This window comes from Notolepis coatsorum (genome assembly GCF_963971535.1).
Source record: "Notolepis coatsorum genome assembly, chromosome: 4".
Classification (NCBI taxonomy): Eukaryota; Metazoa; Chordata; class Actinopteri; order Aulopiformes; family Paralepididae; genus Notolepis; species Notolepis coatsorum.
The window spans coordinates 84,761,631-84,778,082 of NC_140168.1; the positions used below are offsets into that span (position 1 = coordinate 84,761,631).

Here is a 16,452-nt window from a genome sequence, read left to right on the forward strand (position 1 = left end):
GAGAGAGAGAGAGAGAGAGAGAGAGAGAGAGAGAGAGAGAGAGAGAGAGAGAGAGAGAGAGAGAGAGAGAGAGAGAGAGAGGAGAGAGAGAGAGAGAGAGAGAGAGAGAGAGAGAGAGAGAGAGACGGAGACGGAGAGAGAGAGAGTGAGAGAGAGAGAGAGAGAGAGAGAGAGAGAGAGAGAGAGAGAGAGAGAGAGAGTGTGTGAGGACTGAGGAGGAGTGGTTAGCATGTATATAGAGGAGGCAGAGCCTAGCAGAGCAGAGCCTGTGAGACTGTGAGAGACATGAGACTCTCTCTTTCTCTCTCTACCTGTGAATGAGTTACTGAGCGACAGCAGGACAGCATTGGACTGTGTTTCTGTGGGATTAACAAGAGCAAAGAGAGGGACATATATATATACATTTTCTTTTACCCAAGACGAGGTAAGATCACTTTTTACTACTTTTCTATCCCACCTTCTTTACACTGCACTCCCCCCTCCCCCCTCTCTCTCTCTCTCTCCCTCTCTCCCTCTCTCTCTCTCTCTCTCTCTCTCTCTCTCTCTCTCTCTCTCTCTCTCTCTCTCTCTCTCTCTCTCTCTCTCTCTCTCTCTCTCTCTCTCTCTCTTTCTCTCCCTCCCTGCTCTCTCGCTGTCTGCCAGACTCAAGGCAGGTGCCGGTTTGTACGTCACAGAGTGGCACAGTGCTGTAATCTCAGGTTTCTCCAAACACTTTTTGGAACTAAAACAATTAGCCGTTTTTTGGGACTTGTACATTTTTTGTTAATCAAAATGTATTTTGTTCAGGTAAATTATTATTTCACTGAGGCACGTCTACGTGTTCAATACAGAAGAGCCTAAGTTACTGTTACTGCTTGTGTTTCTTAAAAAAAATTCAAATAAACATTAACCTCTAAACTTTCTGGAGACAAAAAAGATTGGATCTTGACTAATTAATTTCCTATCAAATGTTATCTGTACCGATTATAGCTAAGTCCTTTGAGCCGAGCTTGTGAAGAGGTCCTTGGCAGACGTTTCTCACTATTGATTATCACTGAAGTTATTGGCTTGAAGTTATCTGATTGATTATACATGAATTACTTTTAAGTGGGATATCTTCTGAAACATTCATATAATATTGAACAATAAGCGTGAGGTGACAATATCCTAAATACGCAGGTTATAGCTTGTTGAAACCAAACCCTAACAAATTGTGGATTTGTTTTGTTTTGTCTCCGGGATATCATAGTATTATTGTTAGGAAATGTGCACCTCCTGAGCTTGTGCGACAACAACGCTCCCTGTTCAGTATTATTCAGATTAGACCGACAGATCCCAGGCCATGTGTGAAATATTGAATCACCCCATTGCTTAGTGGCTGCAGAGTGCAGACTCTGTCCAGTCCACGAGGTCACCGGGTGCATTGTGTTTTGGCTGCTAGCATGGTTTAATCGTGAAGATAACAACAACACATGAGGAGAGATGATCCGTTGGTTCATAATGGAAACTACTGAGGTGGTTTCGTGTCAAGGACCACATCATTGACACACATTCGGCTGTGGACTCCCATTTGATTAGATCTAGTCTCAGCAGGAACCCCCCCCCCCACCCATGTGACTGTCTCTCCTGTAGCTGGGGAAGTAACATTGGGGAGCGTGAAACCTGATGATTAGAGCAGTCACTCATATTCATATCCCCTCATTGGGCTTAAACTAATAATGTAGTAAATAGTGTAATTAACCTTTTCTGGCCCCTGGGGGTCCCGGGACCCTTGGTTGAGAACCACCGATCTACTGGACACCTCTACTGTAGTAATGAAGACTCTACTGTAGTAGTGAAGACTCTAATGTAATAGTGAAGACTCTATTGTAGTAATGAAGACTATATTGTAGTAGTGAAGACTCTACTGTAGTAATGAAGACTATGTCCAGTTGCTATTGCTTGCACTCATCTGTGTTTCTAGTGCATGCTTACCAACTGTCCGTCTGCAACACTACTATCACCAACATCTAAGAAGGGAGATCCCCCCTTGAATGGCCCTTCTAAGGTTTCTCTCCTCCACACTGCCTGTGGAGCTTTTTTCCCTATTGTTAGGTTTTAGTGAGTTTTTCCTTACCTTCGTGTGGGGTATGTCTGGGAGTGCTTGCATTCTTTCATTTATTTGCATTTATCTTAAAATCTTTGGACCTTATGGTGCTCTTGTTCTGTTCTTGACTTATTGTTATGTTTTCTTCTTGACTTGTTTAAAGAAGACCTGTACGGCCCATGGGGACATTAACGTGTGTTGTCGGGCCTTAAATCTGATTTGATTTGATTTGATTACTGTAGTAATGAAGACTACTGTAATGAAGACTCTATTGTAGTAATGAATACTCTACTGTAGTAATGAAGACTCTACTGTAGTAATGAAGACTACTGTAATGAATACTCTACTGTAGTAATGAAGACTCTACTGTAGTAATGAAGACTCTACTGTAGTAATGAAGACTCTACTGTAGTAGTGGAGACTAGGGCTGCAACGATTAGTCGACATAATCGACAACGTCGATCATAAAAACTCGTCGATGCAGACTTCTTGCATCGATTAGTCGTTAAAAAAATTCTAATACAATTATTATTATTATTATTATTATTATTATTATTATTATTATTATTATTATTATTATTATTATTATTATTATTTTTGCACTACCTATCTTTGTGAAAGTGGCTTCTCAGCTCTGGTCCAGCTGAAGACTTCTTTTTTTTTAAACTTTGACCAGTCAGCTGGTTCTTTTAGCGTTTATCGCTTTTTCATCGCATTCATACTTGGTCAAGTTCGACCGACAGAAGCAGGCTGAAAGGGTTCAGATGGGGGGAAGACACTCTGGGAAAGGCACGGCTGCCGCCCGGGATTCGAACGCGCTCAGCCCCAGATCCGTGACGAGCACGGTTGTCCACAGCGCTGAAATAGCACTCGCGGTACGTGGTGAGCTACTGGAGCTCCCCCCAGCTGAAGACTTCTTAGCTTAACATAACAGACCGACAGTAAGTTTGGGGGAACTAATGGGATAACTGGGGTTGCAACAAAAGTGCAACTAGGGCTAAAAACACAATGAAATAAAATAATAATAATAATAATAATAATAATAATAATAATAATAATAATAATAATAATAATAATAATAATAATTGTAACTGAGGGGTACAATTCCCTGACTGTATTAATCAAGTATGGTATCATTAAACCACTACCGTCTTATGTACATTACTGGCCATACCGTACACAAGTATATCAGATGAGAACTCCTCCACAATGAAACGGTTTCCACACAAATACTCGTTTAGAATATTTATTACAGCAAGAATATTATATTACATTACTTAGATGCGCTTATAAGGCAAAGAATGTGCGTAGGCAAGTCAATATGGATATTAGGAATTATATCTCTGGTACTCTGGGGAGATAGCTGGAAAGGGGGGTACTACCGGTTGTAAGCCAGCAGGGGGAGGCGATGCTCTATGCAAAGTCAATGGGTTCCACAGGGACTTCAACAAGCCCTGCTCGGGGGGCGATCTTACTCCCTGGAGCAGCGGATGAAAACGGCAGCTGTAATCCCAGGGTGCGCGGCGCACAGGTGAAGCCGTGGAGTCTCTCCTTGAGACGGGCTTGAATGATGTCCTCACGGTAGATCCCACACAGCAGCGGGGTAGACGGTTCTCTGCTCCAGCAGCCACAGTCAAAGCAATGAAGAATAATAATAGTAATCCTGCCGGAAAGTGGCTCTACTGGCGCCGGGGAGATCCTCCGGTGCGCGGTGGTCCACGGTTGAACTTGACGTTACTATCCTATTAGCACGCGGCAATAAGTGCTCTATGTAGACACACAATTACTCACTTCACGTGGTCTTTGACTCGTAATGAAGGCTTACTAATAAATAGCGAACGATACGTTGAACAAACGTAGTAGGATAACACGACAATTATTTGGGGCAATACGAGCCCTACTCTACCGCACGTTGCATAATGGGTGAGGCTTCACGTTCTGTTACTAAGTTGGGAAGAAGGGTAAGGGACTTCTACATTTACTTGCGCCATATTTATATGCACGGTGAACAAATAGTGCCACTCTCATTTCGGTAGCCGTATCCCTGAGCGGAGCCGGGGCTAGTACAGACATGTCTTGTCGGTAGCTTTCAAGTCGGCTCTAGGGGCACGGCACTGGCGCTGGTGGCACGCCATCCAATAGGAGAATGAAATATTATGGGCTATAGTAGGCTAAAGGGATATTCCGTGTATATGTACAAGGAATATACAAGGGATATCCAACGACATACAAGTACTATTCAATATATATCCATAAATAAATATATATATTCGGTTTAATCTGATCCTTCGTAACAGCCGCCCCCTAATTAGTCCCACCTAATTAGCTAAGCAGAGACAGATTAACCGCACTGTCCACTACTCAATGTCCGTTGTGAGGGTAGGCAGGTCACAAAGTCAGGGGTCATGGTCGTCATTAAGCGAGTCGGGGAGCCTTGGCGACTCTATCAGCCTCGCCACGGGTCGGTTGTAGGTCCGCCCTTGGCCGAGCACTTCTGCCACTCTGACCTTTCCGTCGGTCCACCGCTGCTATCTCGAAGGAGACCCTTTCACCCTTTATGGTCTTCTGGTCCCTTCTGATGGTGCGTATGGTCATGGTATCTTTGACACCCCGCAGGCCCAACTGGGCTGCTGCGGAAGCGAGGAGGAGAGTCTTTTCAGACCCATCGTCCAGGACGGCGTAAGTGTCCAGGACCTTGTCCTCGTAGCTCAGGAGCACCCTGACCACTTTGAGGAGCACACGGGGGGTCCCGCTATGCTGGTCAATGTGGAGCACTCCTGTTCGTTGGTTGTCTTGGACCTTCTGGTGGGCTCCGCACCGTGCTGCGCGGTAAGCGGCGCCCGCCTGGGCCGCCCCTGCGTGGTAAGCGGCGCCCGCCTGGGCCGCCTCACGCCACTGGTTAACTTGGACGGGGTTCAGTGTCTTATATTCGGCGCACTGTGCCAGCCAGTGTCCGCCATCGCAGTAGGTACAGTAGGGAGCGGTCTGGTGGCTCTTCGGTACTGGTGCCACCGCCTCGGCATGGTACATCACCGCGACGGGCCCACTCTGTTGTCCTGGCTGACGCCTGTTGATGTCATGCAGGACCTCCAAGTGGGTGCCACCGCACCTGCTGCACTTCTTCTTCAAGCGGCACTCAGCTGCTAGGTGGCTGCGCGCGCAGCGGAAGCAGCGGCGGTGGTCCTTGGTCCACTGACTCACCTCGTCCGTGGTCAGCTTCCCGAAGGTGTCGCATTGGTACAGCCGATGTTCTCCCTCACAGTACTGGCACTCAATCTTCCACTGGTCCTCTTTCGTCGAGGGGGTGTTGTGGTTCTTGTGTGGTACTGATTCGGCTTGGTGCATAACGGTCACCAACCGGCGGTTATCCGTTTGTCCCCGAGGTCCGAGTCTTGGGCTTGGTCCACTCCATACGAACGTGTCGAGTCGTAGGCTACTGACCTCCCTGGCGAGGAACTCAGATAGGTCTAGGAGGGATGCCTCTGGACCGTTGGGGTCGCGGTAGTCTCTCTGCCGCCTGAAGCGCTCTTGTCGGGCGGGAGGGAGCTTCTCTAATATCCTCTCTACGTTGGAGTTAGCGTACAGTTCGTAGATACCCTTTTCCTTTTGGGACCCCAGCATCCCTACCAGGGACTGTACCTTGATAGACAGGTCATCTAATGCTCTGTTGTCTCTGGCTGGGGGGAGACGGTCAATGTCTCTTATCTCCTGTATCACATAGTCCCATACGCGTCCATAACGTTGGTCGAGTGCTGCTAGAGCCGCTGTGTATGGGGTAGTAGAGTTGGCATAGGCCAGCGCTATATTGTGCGCTCGGGGCACCTTGAGGTGCTTCAATAGGGTAGCATACTTGTGGCGTTCATCAGCTACATCAACCATCGTTGTCTCTAAGCACATCCGTAGCTCCGTGTACTGTGCTCGGTTCTCATGGGTGAAGTCTGGAAACGTCGGTGTGCCAAGGTACGATGCCATGGATGACTGGCACATCGGTGAGCGTTGGGGAAGAGGCCTCCTAGGCGAGTCTCCTCTTGCGTGTCGTCTTGGGCTGGTACTTGGTGGGTACCGAAGGTCGGGTACCCAGGTGCTGTTCCTCGGGGCTGACGGTGCGTCAAACTCACCCGTGAGTGGAGTCGGGGGTTTGTAGCGCAGGGCCTCGGGGCTAACTTCTGGGCTGTACTGGACCTCCTGGTCCAGAGTACGTTGCTGCTGGTCGGGGCTGTACTGGGCCTCCTGGGCCAGAGTACGTTGCTGCTGGTCGGCTTGACATTCCTCCTCTTCCTCCTCCTCTCCCTCTGCTAGGACCTGGAGTCTTCTGTTCAGTCTCTCGGCGTGGTCCGGTTCTTCCCGGTTGCTGGGTCTCGTATGGACCGGCCGGGGAGGGGGTTCGGAGACGTGGACAGGATCCTCCTGTTGGCGGGGTCCCGGGTCGCTTCGTCGGGTAGGGGAATGTGTCCTAGACCCATGTCTTGACGATCTCTGAGAGCTCCGTGCGGAGTGAGGGGGTGTCGCCATGGCAACCAGTTTGTCCATCAGCTCCGCCTGCAGCCGGTCGCGCTCTGCCTCGCGCTGGGCATGGGCTGCGTCGCGCGCTGCTTCGCGCTGGGCATTGGCGGCGTCGCGCTGCGCATTGGCGCTGGCCTGGGCGGCGTCGCGCTGTGCGTTGGCGGCGTCGCGCTGGGCATTTGCGACGTCGCGCTGTGCATTGGCGGCGGCGTGCTGTGCATTGGCGGCGGCGTGCTGTGCATCGGCGCGGCTTCTCTCAATGTTCTCTTCTGTCTGGAGGCGTCTGGTCTCCAGTCTTATGCGGTCGTCTTCACTCCTTTGTTGCGCCTGGAAGCGCTCTCGCTCGCCTGCAAAATGTTCGCGCTCGCGCGTCTGTTGCGCTTGAAGTCGATCGCGTTCGGTGGAGGCTGCCAGGGTGGCGATGAGTGCTTGCGCCAGCATCTTGTCCGCCGCGCTGGGGGAAGACGCCGTTCGGGGCGATCGGCTCCCGGCAGTACTTGTTGGAGACCCGTTCTCCTGTTGCGTACCGAGGAGATCCATCTCCTGGGTGCGCGTCTCTTCTTGTGGTGGGTCGGGTTCCATCCCGGGAGGGCTTTCTTTATCCTGGAGCGCTCCGGGGACTACCTCGTCGGCGTTGTCTGGGGATAAAGTCGTGTCAGTTCCCTCCTGGTCCCCACCGTGAGTTTGGTCAGTTACATTAGAACCCACTAGGGCCTCTGTTGGCGGGGTAGCCTGGTTGATAGGGTCGGACATAATTTTACTATCCGCTTTAGTTATTTTATCCGTATTTAAGTTCCCTTTAAAGCTAGGTATTGGACTGACAGCGTATGCCTCTAGATAGGGAGGTGGCTGCCGTCTGCGCTGCGGGCGATCTAGCTTAGGAGAACCGTTTGTGGAGTGTTCGTCATCGGCCATGTCAATATTAATATTATATTAATATTACGCTAATTATTCTCCGGCTCGAAGGACCAATTGTAACTGAGGGGTACAATTCCCTGACTGTATTAATCAAGTATGGTATCATTAAACCACTACCGTCTTATGTAGATTACGGGCCATACCGTACACAAGTATATCAGATGAGAACTCCTCCACAATGAAATGGTTTCCACACAAATACTCGTTTAGCAAGAATATTATATTACATTACTTAGATGCGCTTATAAGGCAAATAATGTGCGTAGGCAAGTCAATATGGATATTAGGAATTATATCTCTGGTACTCTGGGGAGATAGCTGGAAAGGGGGGTACTACCGGTTGTAAGCCAGCAGGGGGAGGCGATGCTCTATGCAAAGTCAATGGGTTCCACAGGGACTTCAACAAGCCCTGCTCGGGGGGCGATCTTACTCCCTGGAGCAGCGGATGAAAACGGCAGCTGTAATCCCAGGGTGCGCGCCGCACAGGTGAAGCCGTGGAGTCTCTCCTTGAGACGGGCTCGAATGATGTCCTCACGGTAGATCCCACACAGCAGCGGGGTAGACGGTTCTCTGCTCCAGCAGCCACAGTCAAAGCAATGAAGAATAATAATAGTAATCCTGCCGGAAAGTGGCTCTACTGGCGCCGGGGAGATCCTCCGGTGCGCGGTGGTCCACGGTTGAACTTGCCGTTACTATCCTATTAGCATGCGGCAATAAGTGCTCTATGTAGACACACAATTACTCACTTCACGTGGTCTTTGACTCGTAATGAAGGCTTACTAATAAATAGCGAACGATACGTTGAACAAACGTAGTAGGATAACACGACTCTATTTGGGGCAATACGAGCCCTACTCTACCGCACGTTGCATAATGGGTGAGGCTTCACGTTCTGTTACTAAGTTGGGAAGAAGGGTAAGGGACTTCTACATTTACTTGCGCCATATTTATATGCACGGTGAACAAATAGTGCCACTCTCATTTCGGTAGCCGTATCCCTGAGCGGAGCCGGGGCTAGTACAGACATGTCTTGTCGGTAGCTTTCAAGTCGGCTCTAGGGGCACGGCACTGGCGCTGGTGGCACGCCATCCAATAGGAGAATGAAATATTATGGGCTATAGTAGGCTAAAGGGATATTCCGTGTATATGTACAAGGAATATACAAGGGATATCCAACGACATACAAGTACTATTCAATATATATCCATAAATAAATATATATATTCGGTTTAATCTGATCCTTCGTAACAATAATAATAATAATAATAATAATAATAATAATAATAATAATAATAATAATAATAATAATAATAATAATAATAATAATAATAATAATAATAATAATAATAATAATAATAATAAATAATGTATCCTTCTTAGCAGACTTCTTAGCTTAACATCCCAGGGAACTAATGGGATAACTGGGGATGTTGTTTGGTCCTGACAAGAGTCTCAAAGTCTGGGGTAATGGTAGACAAAGCAACTCTGAGGTCATGCTCAATGTCCAATCTGTTCCTCTGCTCTGTCTTCAGCTGGACCAGAGCTGAGAAGCCACTTTCACAAAGATAGGTAGTGCAAAAAAAAAAAAAAAAAAAAAAATATATAATATTATTTTTTAAATATAAATTTTTTTCTATTAGTCGACTAATCGAAAAAATAATTGACAGATTAGTCGACTACTAAAATAATCATTATTTGCAGCCCTAGTGGAGACTCTACTGTAGTAATGAAGACTCTACTGTAGTAATGAAGACTCTACTGTAGTAATGAAGACTATATTGTAGTAATGAAGACTCTACTGTAGTAATGAAGACTCTACTGTAGTAATGAAGACTCTATTGTAGTAGTGAAGACTCTAATGTAGTAATGAAGACTCTATTGTAGTAATGCAGACTCTACTGTAGTAATGAAGACTCTATTGTAGTAATGAAGACTCTACTGTAGTAATGAAGACTCTACTGTAGTAATGAAGACTCTACTGTAGTAATGAAGACTATATTGTAGTAATGAAGACTCTACTGTAGTAATGAAGACTCTATTGTAGTAGTGAAGACTCTACTGTAGTAATGAAGACTCTACTGTAGTAGTGAATACTCTACTGTAGTAATGAAGACTCTAATGTAGTAAGAATACTCTAATGTAGTAATGAAGACTCTACTGTAGTAATGAAGACTACTGTAGTAATGAAGACTCTAATGTAGTAATGAAGACTCTACTGTAGTAATGCAGACTACTGTAGTAGTGAATACTCTACTGTAGTAGTGGAGACTCTATGGTCGTAGTCAAGACTCTATTGTAGTAGTGAAAGCAGTGGAGACTCTACTGTAATAGTCAACTGTGTCTAACCCTATAGACCCATATAAGAGTGAAGACTCTATCATCAGACACCTGTAGGAGGGAAGACTCTATCAAACACATGTAGGAGTGAAGACTCTAATAGACACCTGTAGGAGTGAAGACTCTATCAGACACCTGTAGGAGTGAAGACTCTAATAGACACCTGTAGGAGTGAAGACTCTATCAGACACCTGTAGGAGTGAAGACTCTATCAGACACCTGTAGGAGTGAAGACTCTATCAGACACCTGTAGGAGTGAAGACTCTATCAGACACCTGTAGGAGTGAAGACTCTATCAGACACCTGTAGGAGTGAAGACTCTATCAGACACATGTAGGAGGGAAGACTCTAATAGACACTGGTCGAGCATTTTTAGTGTGCTTTGCTTTCTGGTGCTTTGATTTATTCCGTTTGGTTGAGAACTTTTATCCAAAGCACCTTCAATATGGGTGATCCCAGTGGGAATAGAGCCTCTAACCCCGGCAGTGTTAGTGTCATGCTCTGCCCATCGAGCTACAGGGGAATAGAGCCCCTAACCCCGGCAGTGTTAGTGTCATGCTCTGCCCATCGAGCTACAGGGGAATAGAGCCCCTAACCCCGGCAGTGTTAGTGTCATGCTCTGCCCATCGAGCTACAGGGGAATAGAGCCTCTAACCCCGGCAGTGTTAGTGTCATGCTCTGCCCATCGAGCTACAGGGGAATAGAGCCTCTAACCCCGGCAGTGTTAGTGTCATGCTCTGCCCATTGAGCTACAGGGGAATAGAGCCTCTAACCCCGGCAGTGTTAGTGTCATGCTCTGCCCATCGAGCTACAGGGGAATCGTACGTGACACAATGCAAGGCCAGACACAGATGGCCATTAGACCTACTATTGGGTGGGTGTTTTTGCCACCATTTGTGGTGGTTTTAAAAACAGAACAGAGTAGATAAGACTCATGACGATTGCGTGACACTCTCCCAGAAGCCTCCAGGATTCCACAGGGAGCTGAAAGACGTTCAGACAGATACGGTACCGTAATTATAATGTTTCAAAGTACATCTGTGGTCCTTTTGTGAGAGCGAGTGCAGAGAGACGGAAGGGTCATAGTGTGTGGGAGATATAAATGGTGACTTACAGTGTGTGTGTGTGTGTGTGTGTGTGTGTGTGTGTGTGTGTGTGTGTGTGTGTGTGTGTGTGTGTGTGTGTGTGTGTGTGTGTGTGTGTGTGTGTGTGTGTGTGTGTGTGTGTGTGTGTGTGTGTGTGTGTGTGTGTGTGTGGGGACTGGTCCTGCGTGTGTGCACGTTGTAGCCTATGTCATGACATCATCAGTCATTCTGTCCAGAGATCAGACCCGCGTGGACGCCGTGGTGAACCATGTTCCTCCCTGTCTGCCTCAGACTGAATGGGGCTTTGATGGAGGAACAGCTGGAGGAGAGACTCTGGAGGAGAGACTCTAGGTTCAGGCTCAGTCTCCCCAATGTGATGGGGGCGTTCGCAGTCTATTGACAAGCAACCAGGGAGTGTAGGGTGTGTGTGTGTGTGTGTGTGTGTGTGTGTGTGTGTGTGTGTGTGTATGTGTGTGTGTGTGTGTGTGTGTGTGTGTGTCTGTGTGTGTGTGTGTGTGTGTGCGTGCGTGCGTGCGTGTGTGTGTGTGTGTGTGTGTGTGTGTGTGTGTGTGTGTGTGTGTGTGTGTGTGTGTGTGTGTGTGTGTGTGTACATAATGTACAGTATATGTGAGTTTCCGGGCCAATATACATGCTAGCAGGGTCAGGGTGGTTATGCTGGTTTACATTATGGCTGCTAATAGATAAAGAGGTTTTTCATGGGAATTGTGTGGTGTTTAAGATACATGTTCAGATATGTCAGAAGTCTATAGTGAAACATTTTACAGTGATGGTGAAAGATAAACCGGTTTTGCATCATGGCAACAATGACTTAAGTTCAGTTTCAGTTTATTCAGTTTATTATGTGCAGGGACAGTGCACATTCATGTTTATTTTATTTTATTTTTATTTTTTTATCTTTTTCCCCCTCCATTTTCCTCCGATTTTCTCCCATCCCAATGTTAGACGTTATGCCAATTCCCAATCCCCTGCGCACTTACCCCCCACAGTCGGTCTGGGAGAGTGGAGGCTATCACGTGCTTCCTCCGACACACGTCCAGCCAATCAACCGCTTCTTTTCACCTGGCAGCGCGGATTCTCACTGAGAGGGCGTAGCGTGTGGAAGGATCACACTATCCCACTCAGGTCCTATCCGCGCTTAGCAGGCGCCCCGACCGAACTGTAGGAGTCGCTGTTTACAACGACCCGGACCCAGCTTCTCCCACCCTCTAATACTGCCAATTGTATTAGTGTGAACGGCCAGCCAAGCTGGTGACAACCCCGGAGCTGTGAGCTGGACTCGAACAGGCGAATCCAGCCGCTCCGGGGTTGGTGACGAACGCAATCTCCGTTACGCCACCTGACCGCCCTCATGTTTTTATTTTATAAATGTTTTATGTTTTAATGTTTTATTTTATTTTTTATTTTTATTTTTTTGCTGTGAAGCACCTTGAGATCTCGCTGAATTTAAAGTGTGCTATATAAATTAAATGTATTATTATTATTATTATTATTATTATTATTATTATTATTATTATTATTATTATTATTATTATTATTATTATTATTATTATTATTATTAAGACCCTACTAACTTGGGACCTGCATGTCAAAAGACTCAGGTAGTGTCCTACAAAACCCACTGAAACATGTGTAACATCAATCTGAAAGTAAGACTGAAACTGTTTGGAGATATGAGGGTTTTTACACAACAGCAGTGTATGATGATGTGGGCATCATCTCTCTGTTTGCTGCAGAGTGGGATCAATCTCTACGTTACAGCTGTCTGTGGCGGCGACAGACCATCTGGCCGTCCCTGTAACACAATCAGGACCAGAGAACCCCTGCTTCACACACCACCTCCAACATCACGTGTCATTATGTATGGAGAACTCTGCCTGTTTACCACAGGGTCTGACAGAGGCTGAACTAGCCGTTAATATTAAACTGTATTAGTAAACCGATCTATTGCTTATACAGTAATGCTCTCTCTCTCTCTCTCTCTCTCTCTCTCTCTCTCTCTCTCTCTCTCTCTCTCTCTCTCTCTCTCTCCCCCTCGCAATCATAAGCCTTATACGATTGCGATCATTTGAGACTTGGTGCTAACCACAAAGAATGGATTGCACGGAGCAAGTTGCACCCTTCCTTACAATTCATTATGAATTGAAAATGGGGGACCCTGATGTAAACAAGACGAAAGTCTTTCCCTGGTCTGCATCCCCTTAACAATTGTGTGTATTGTACCCATTCTGCAATCTGTTAATACAAATTTCATTCAATCAATCACCGTGCACATTGATTGATTGAATGAACGTTTTATTAACAGATTGCAGTAAAAATAAATTTTCATGAATTTTGAAACTTCTCATATTATCGTTAGCCTCATATGATAATTACCTAAGTAATTTCTTTGCCACATTGAGATTTCTGCCTAACTGTTCTCTCCTCACACTGCTACATCGCCCTGGCTTGGTGCCTATGTCCTCAGCCAATCAGAACGCTTGTTACGTAAAAAAAAATCCCCATCTGCCTAACGCACTCGTGTGACTTGTGCATGTTAGCGTTACATACACAGACGGCGATCGCATGACTTAGGCAAGTAAAACAACTGCATAGTGTATGACATGTATGTAAGAGGAGAAAATGCCTAAGTCACGACATATTTTGTTTAAAAGTCATCTTATTTTGTTACGCAATGGTTGTTGTGTTTGTGTATTTTTGCAAACTTGTCGATACACCTTGTGGAACTTATTTTCAAAGTATAAATGAAAAACTCGTACACATTTGCTGGAAATGTGTTTTTTCTTCTTTTCCAAAAATCTTGAAAAATTACTTGGGCAATTAGCGTATGAGGCTAAAGGCCTCTACATGCTACAGCAACTTCAAAGCAACTGCACCACAACATCAAGTTCAAGTTTCTTTATTAGTTGACATGCAAAGATACAGAATACCTTCACATGGAATGCTTTTTTCTGTTATGCTCCTATGAGGATCATAGGACGCTTGGATCATACACATACAGCTCATTACAGTAATATTCCACAATTATTACATTTTAGATAGTAATAATGGTACAGAGCCTTGAGACAAACATATGCATATTCACCACCGCAAACAGACTGGCAGCCGTCATAGGCAGCGCCATTTACGGAAGGAGGGGGGAGTGGGTTGGGGTTGTTACAGGGCTGTAGGGGGGGGGGGGGGGGGGGGGTGGGAGGGGGGGGGAAGGTGGGGGGGGAGTGCACAAGCCAAGTCCTGGGTGGGGGAGGTCTCCCTCACACGAGGCAGCCGTCAGTGCAGCGCCAATGCAGAGGAAGGGGGGGGGGACGGGGGGGGGGGGGACTAGGGATTGGGGTTGTGGGACGCCGCTCGCCACTCTTATCTCCCAGAGAGCCTTCGACTCCAGAGCTCTCGGTTCGACCTTAGTCCAAGAATTTGTTTTGGCTGACTGACTGGCACAATTTATCCCAGCCACGTCCCTTTAAATTAAAGCAACGGTGTTGCAGACACTCTGCCTTTATGCTTCTGCAACATCGACGCACAGCCTATGTAACATTGTACCCCGTATGTAGCTAGGTTCCCTAGATAGATGACACTTCCCTTCTCAACCAACCCATTGATAACAAGCAGAAAAATAAGCATAATTTTTACTTCCGGGCGGGGGGTTTCAAAATAAAAGAGCGACGTCTAAAAGCACCGTAAATACGTTTATTTTTTACAATATCTAACGTTACACGAACCTAAACTAATCTAAAGTTAGTTTAGGTTCGTGTTAACGTTAGATAATGTACAAAATAAACGTATTTCCGGTGCTTTTAGACGTCGCTCTTTTATTTTGAAATCCCCCGACCGGAAGTATTATAGTGTCTGTTGCTAGCAGCTTAACTTTTGTCAGCCGGTTCTGTGCTTTTTCGAGCTAACGTAACGTCATTAGTTTCCAATGGAGAGGAGAGAAAGACCGGCTCACATGCAGCTCAAACTACCTGTTGGAATAAATTAATTGATTGATGTTTAACTTGTCCCTGTGTGTGTCCAGTCATTTCGACTAGCAAACGTTGTATTTAACGTTACCTCAGGATACCATTGTATTTAGTTGGTTAGCTATGTAGCTAATGTGGATAGCATTTTGTATAGCATCAATGCTAGCTGGCTGGCTACAGCTTTATTTACTAAATTATGGAGGCTTTTTAATCGTCAAGGTAAGAGAGGATTTGTCATGATCAACTGAAGGCGTATGCTATGGAACAATATGTCCTTGGGTTTTCAGAAAAAGGCCAGCTATGACGCTAATTATTTAGCTAATATTGATAGCATAGCTTGCTGGCTACAACAATGGAGGATGGTATTCCTCGCTGCAGGACCAATATTATTCTATGACAGCCCCGCCCCCATTCACTACCAACCAATCATTGCTACGCAATATCAACGCAACGGTTGTTTAGGTTAGATTTGGGGGACATGTACGCAACATCCTCGCAACACAGTCTACAAGACCAGTGGCGGCTCTACCACTAGGGGCGCTAGGGCGCCGACCCACCTGCTGGCCAGCTGCTGTTAAATCAGAGAACAAGACAATAAAACTTTTTCGTTTTTGTGTTTTATAGCCCTATAAATAATATAAACATGTTTAAAATTAATAATATTTACTCATTTTAAGTATGTTTGTATTTCCAATGCACAATATAACGTTATTATCTAAATTAAAAAAACATAGTTTTCATGGGCAGGAAGTGACGTTTTTTTTAATTTTTTCGTATTTCTCGCCCGGGCAAGAAGCGATAGCGCTCTGCGTGCGCGTCACAGTTTGATCGCTGTCTCCGTCACAGCCAATCAGTGCATACGGCGTTGTGCGTTGAAATATGACTATTATGTTGGAATCCGAGCGCGATTTGAAGCGGTCTAGCCAGCAGCGTGTGAACTTCCGTGAAGAATTTCCATAGCCGCATTTCGCGGAGACGCTCTCTGATTGGCCGACGCGATGCCAGTTTTTTTCCATTGCCGCATTTCTCGGGTTGGTTAGAGAGAGAATGCAACTCAGTCGTCGACTCGTCAACAACAACAGCAACTGTTACTACACTGAGCTTAGGCACTCTTTCAAAGTTGGTTAAGGTTAGAGTTTGTCTTAGAGCATGGCGATAGAACGCCAGGTAGTTTGCAGGCTGTTCGAGGCGGAATGGACAAAGACACAGCTCTTGGCTAACTAACAACAAGCTATATTATGGAGGCAGTGTGGAGGGACATGTATGGACAATGGATGGACATCAACACAGGCTGGATGGACAATGCCATGGAGTGGATATACTTTATCAACAAGCCAACAACAAGGTAGATTAGCGATCTTAACTCTAGTTTAATACATGATACGTTGTCTACTGATGCAGCATAACGTTGTACTGCTAGCTGTTAGCTCCGTTAGCTTAGCTGGCCACTTAGTGCATGGAACGGAGTAACGTTAACGTTTAAACGTTATGTCGAGGTCATACAATACTACAGTCGACATAAGGTTAACGTTACCCCGTTTCCATGAAGTGTTTAAATAGCAGCAAT

At 46.1% G+C, this 16,452-nt stretch overlaps 1 protein-coding gene across 1 annotated transcript in view; it reads left to right on the plus strand.

The window, feature by feature from the left end:
* The first annotated feature begins 276 nt into the window (after positions 1–276).
* The window catches only part of tinagl1 (tubulointerstitial nephritis antigen-like 1), a 125,286-nt gene continuing 109,110 nt past the window's right edge, over positions 277–16,452 (plus strand). The window contains exon 1 of the mRNA XM_084312010.1: positions 277–424. The gene's annotated coding sequence lies outside the window, so the exon portion shown is untranslated. The remainder of the gene's footprint in view (positions 425–16,452) is intronic.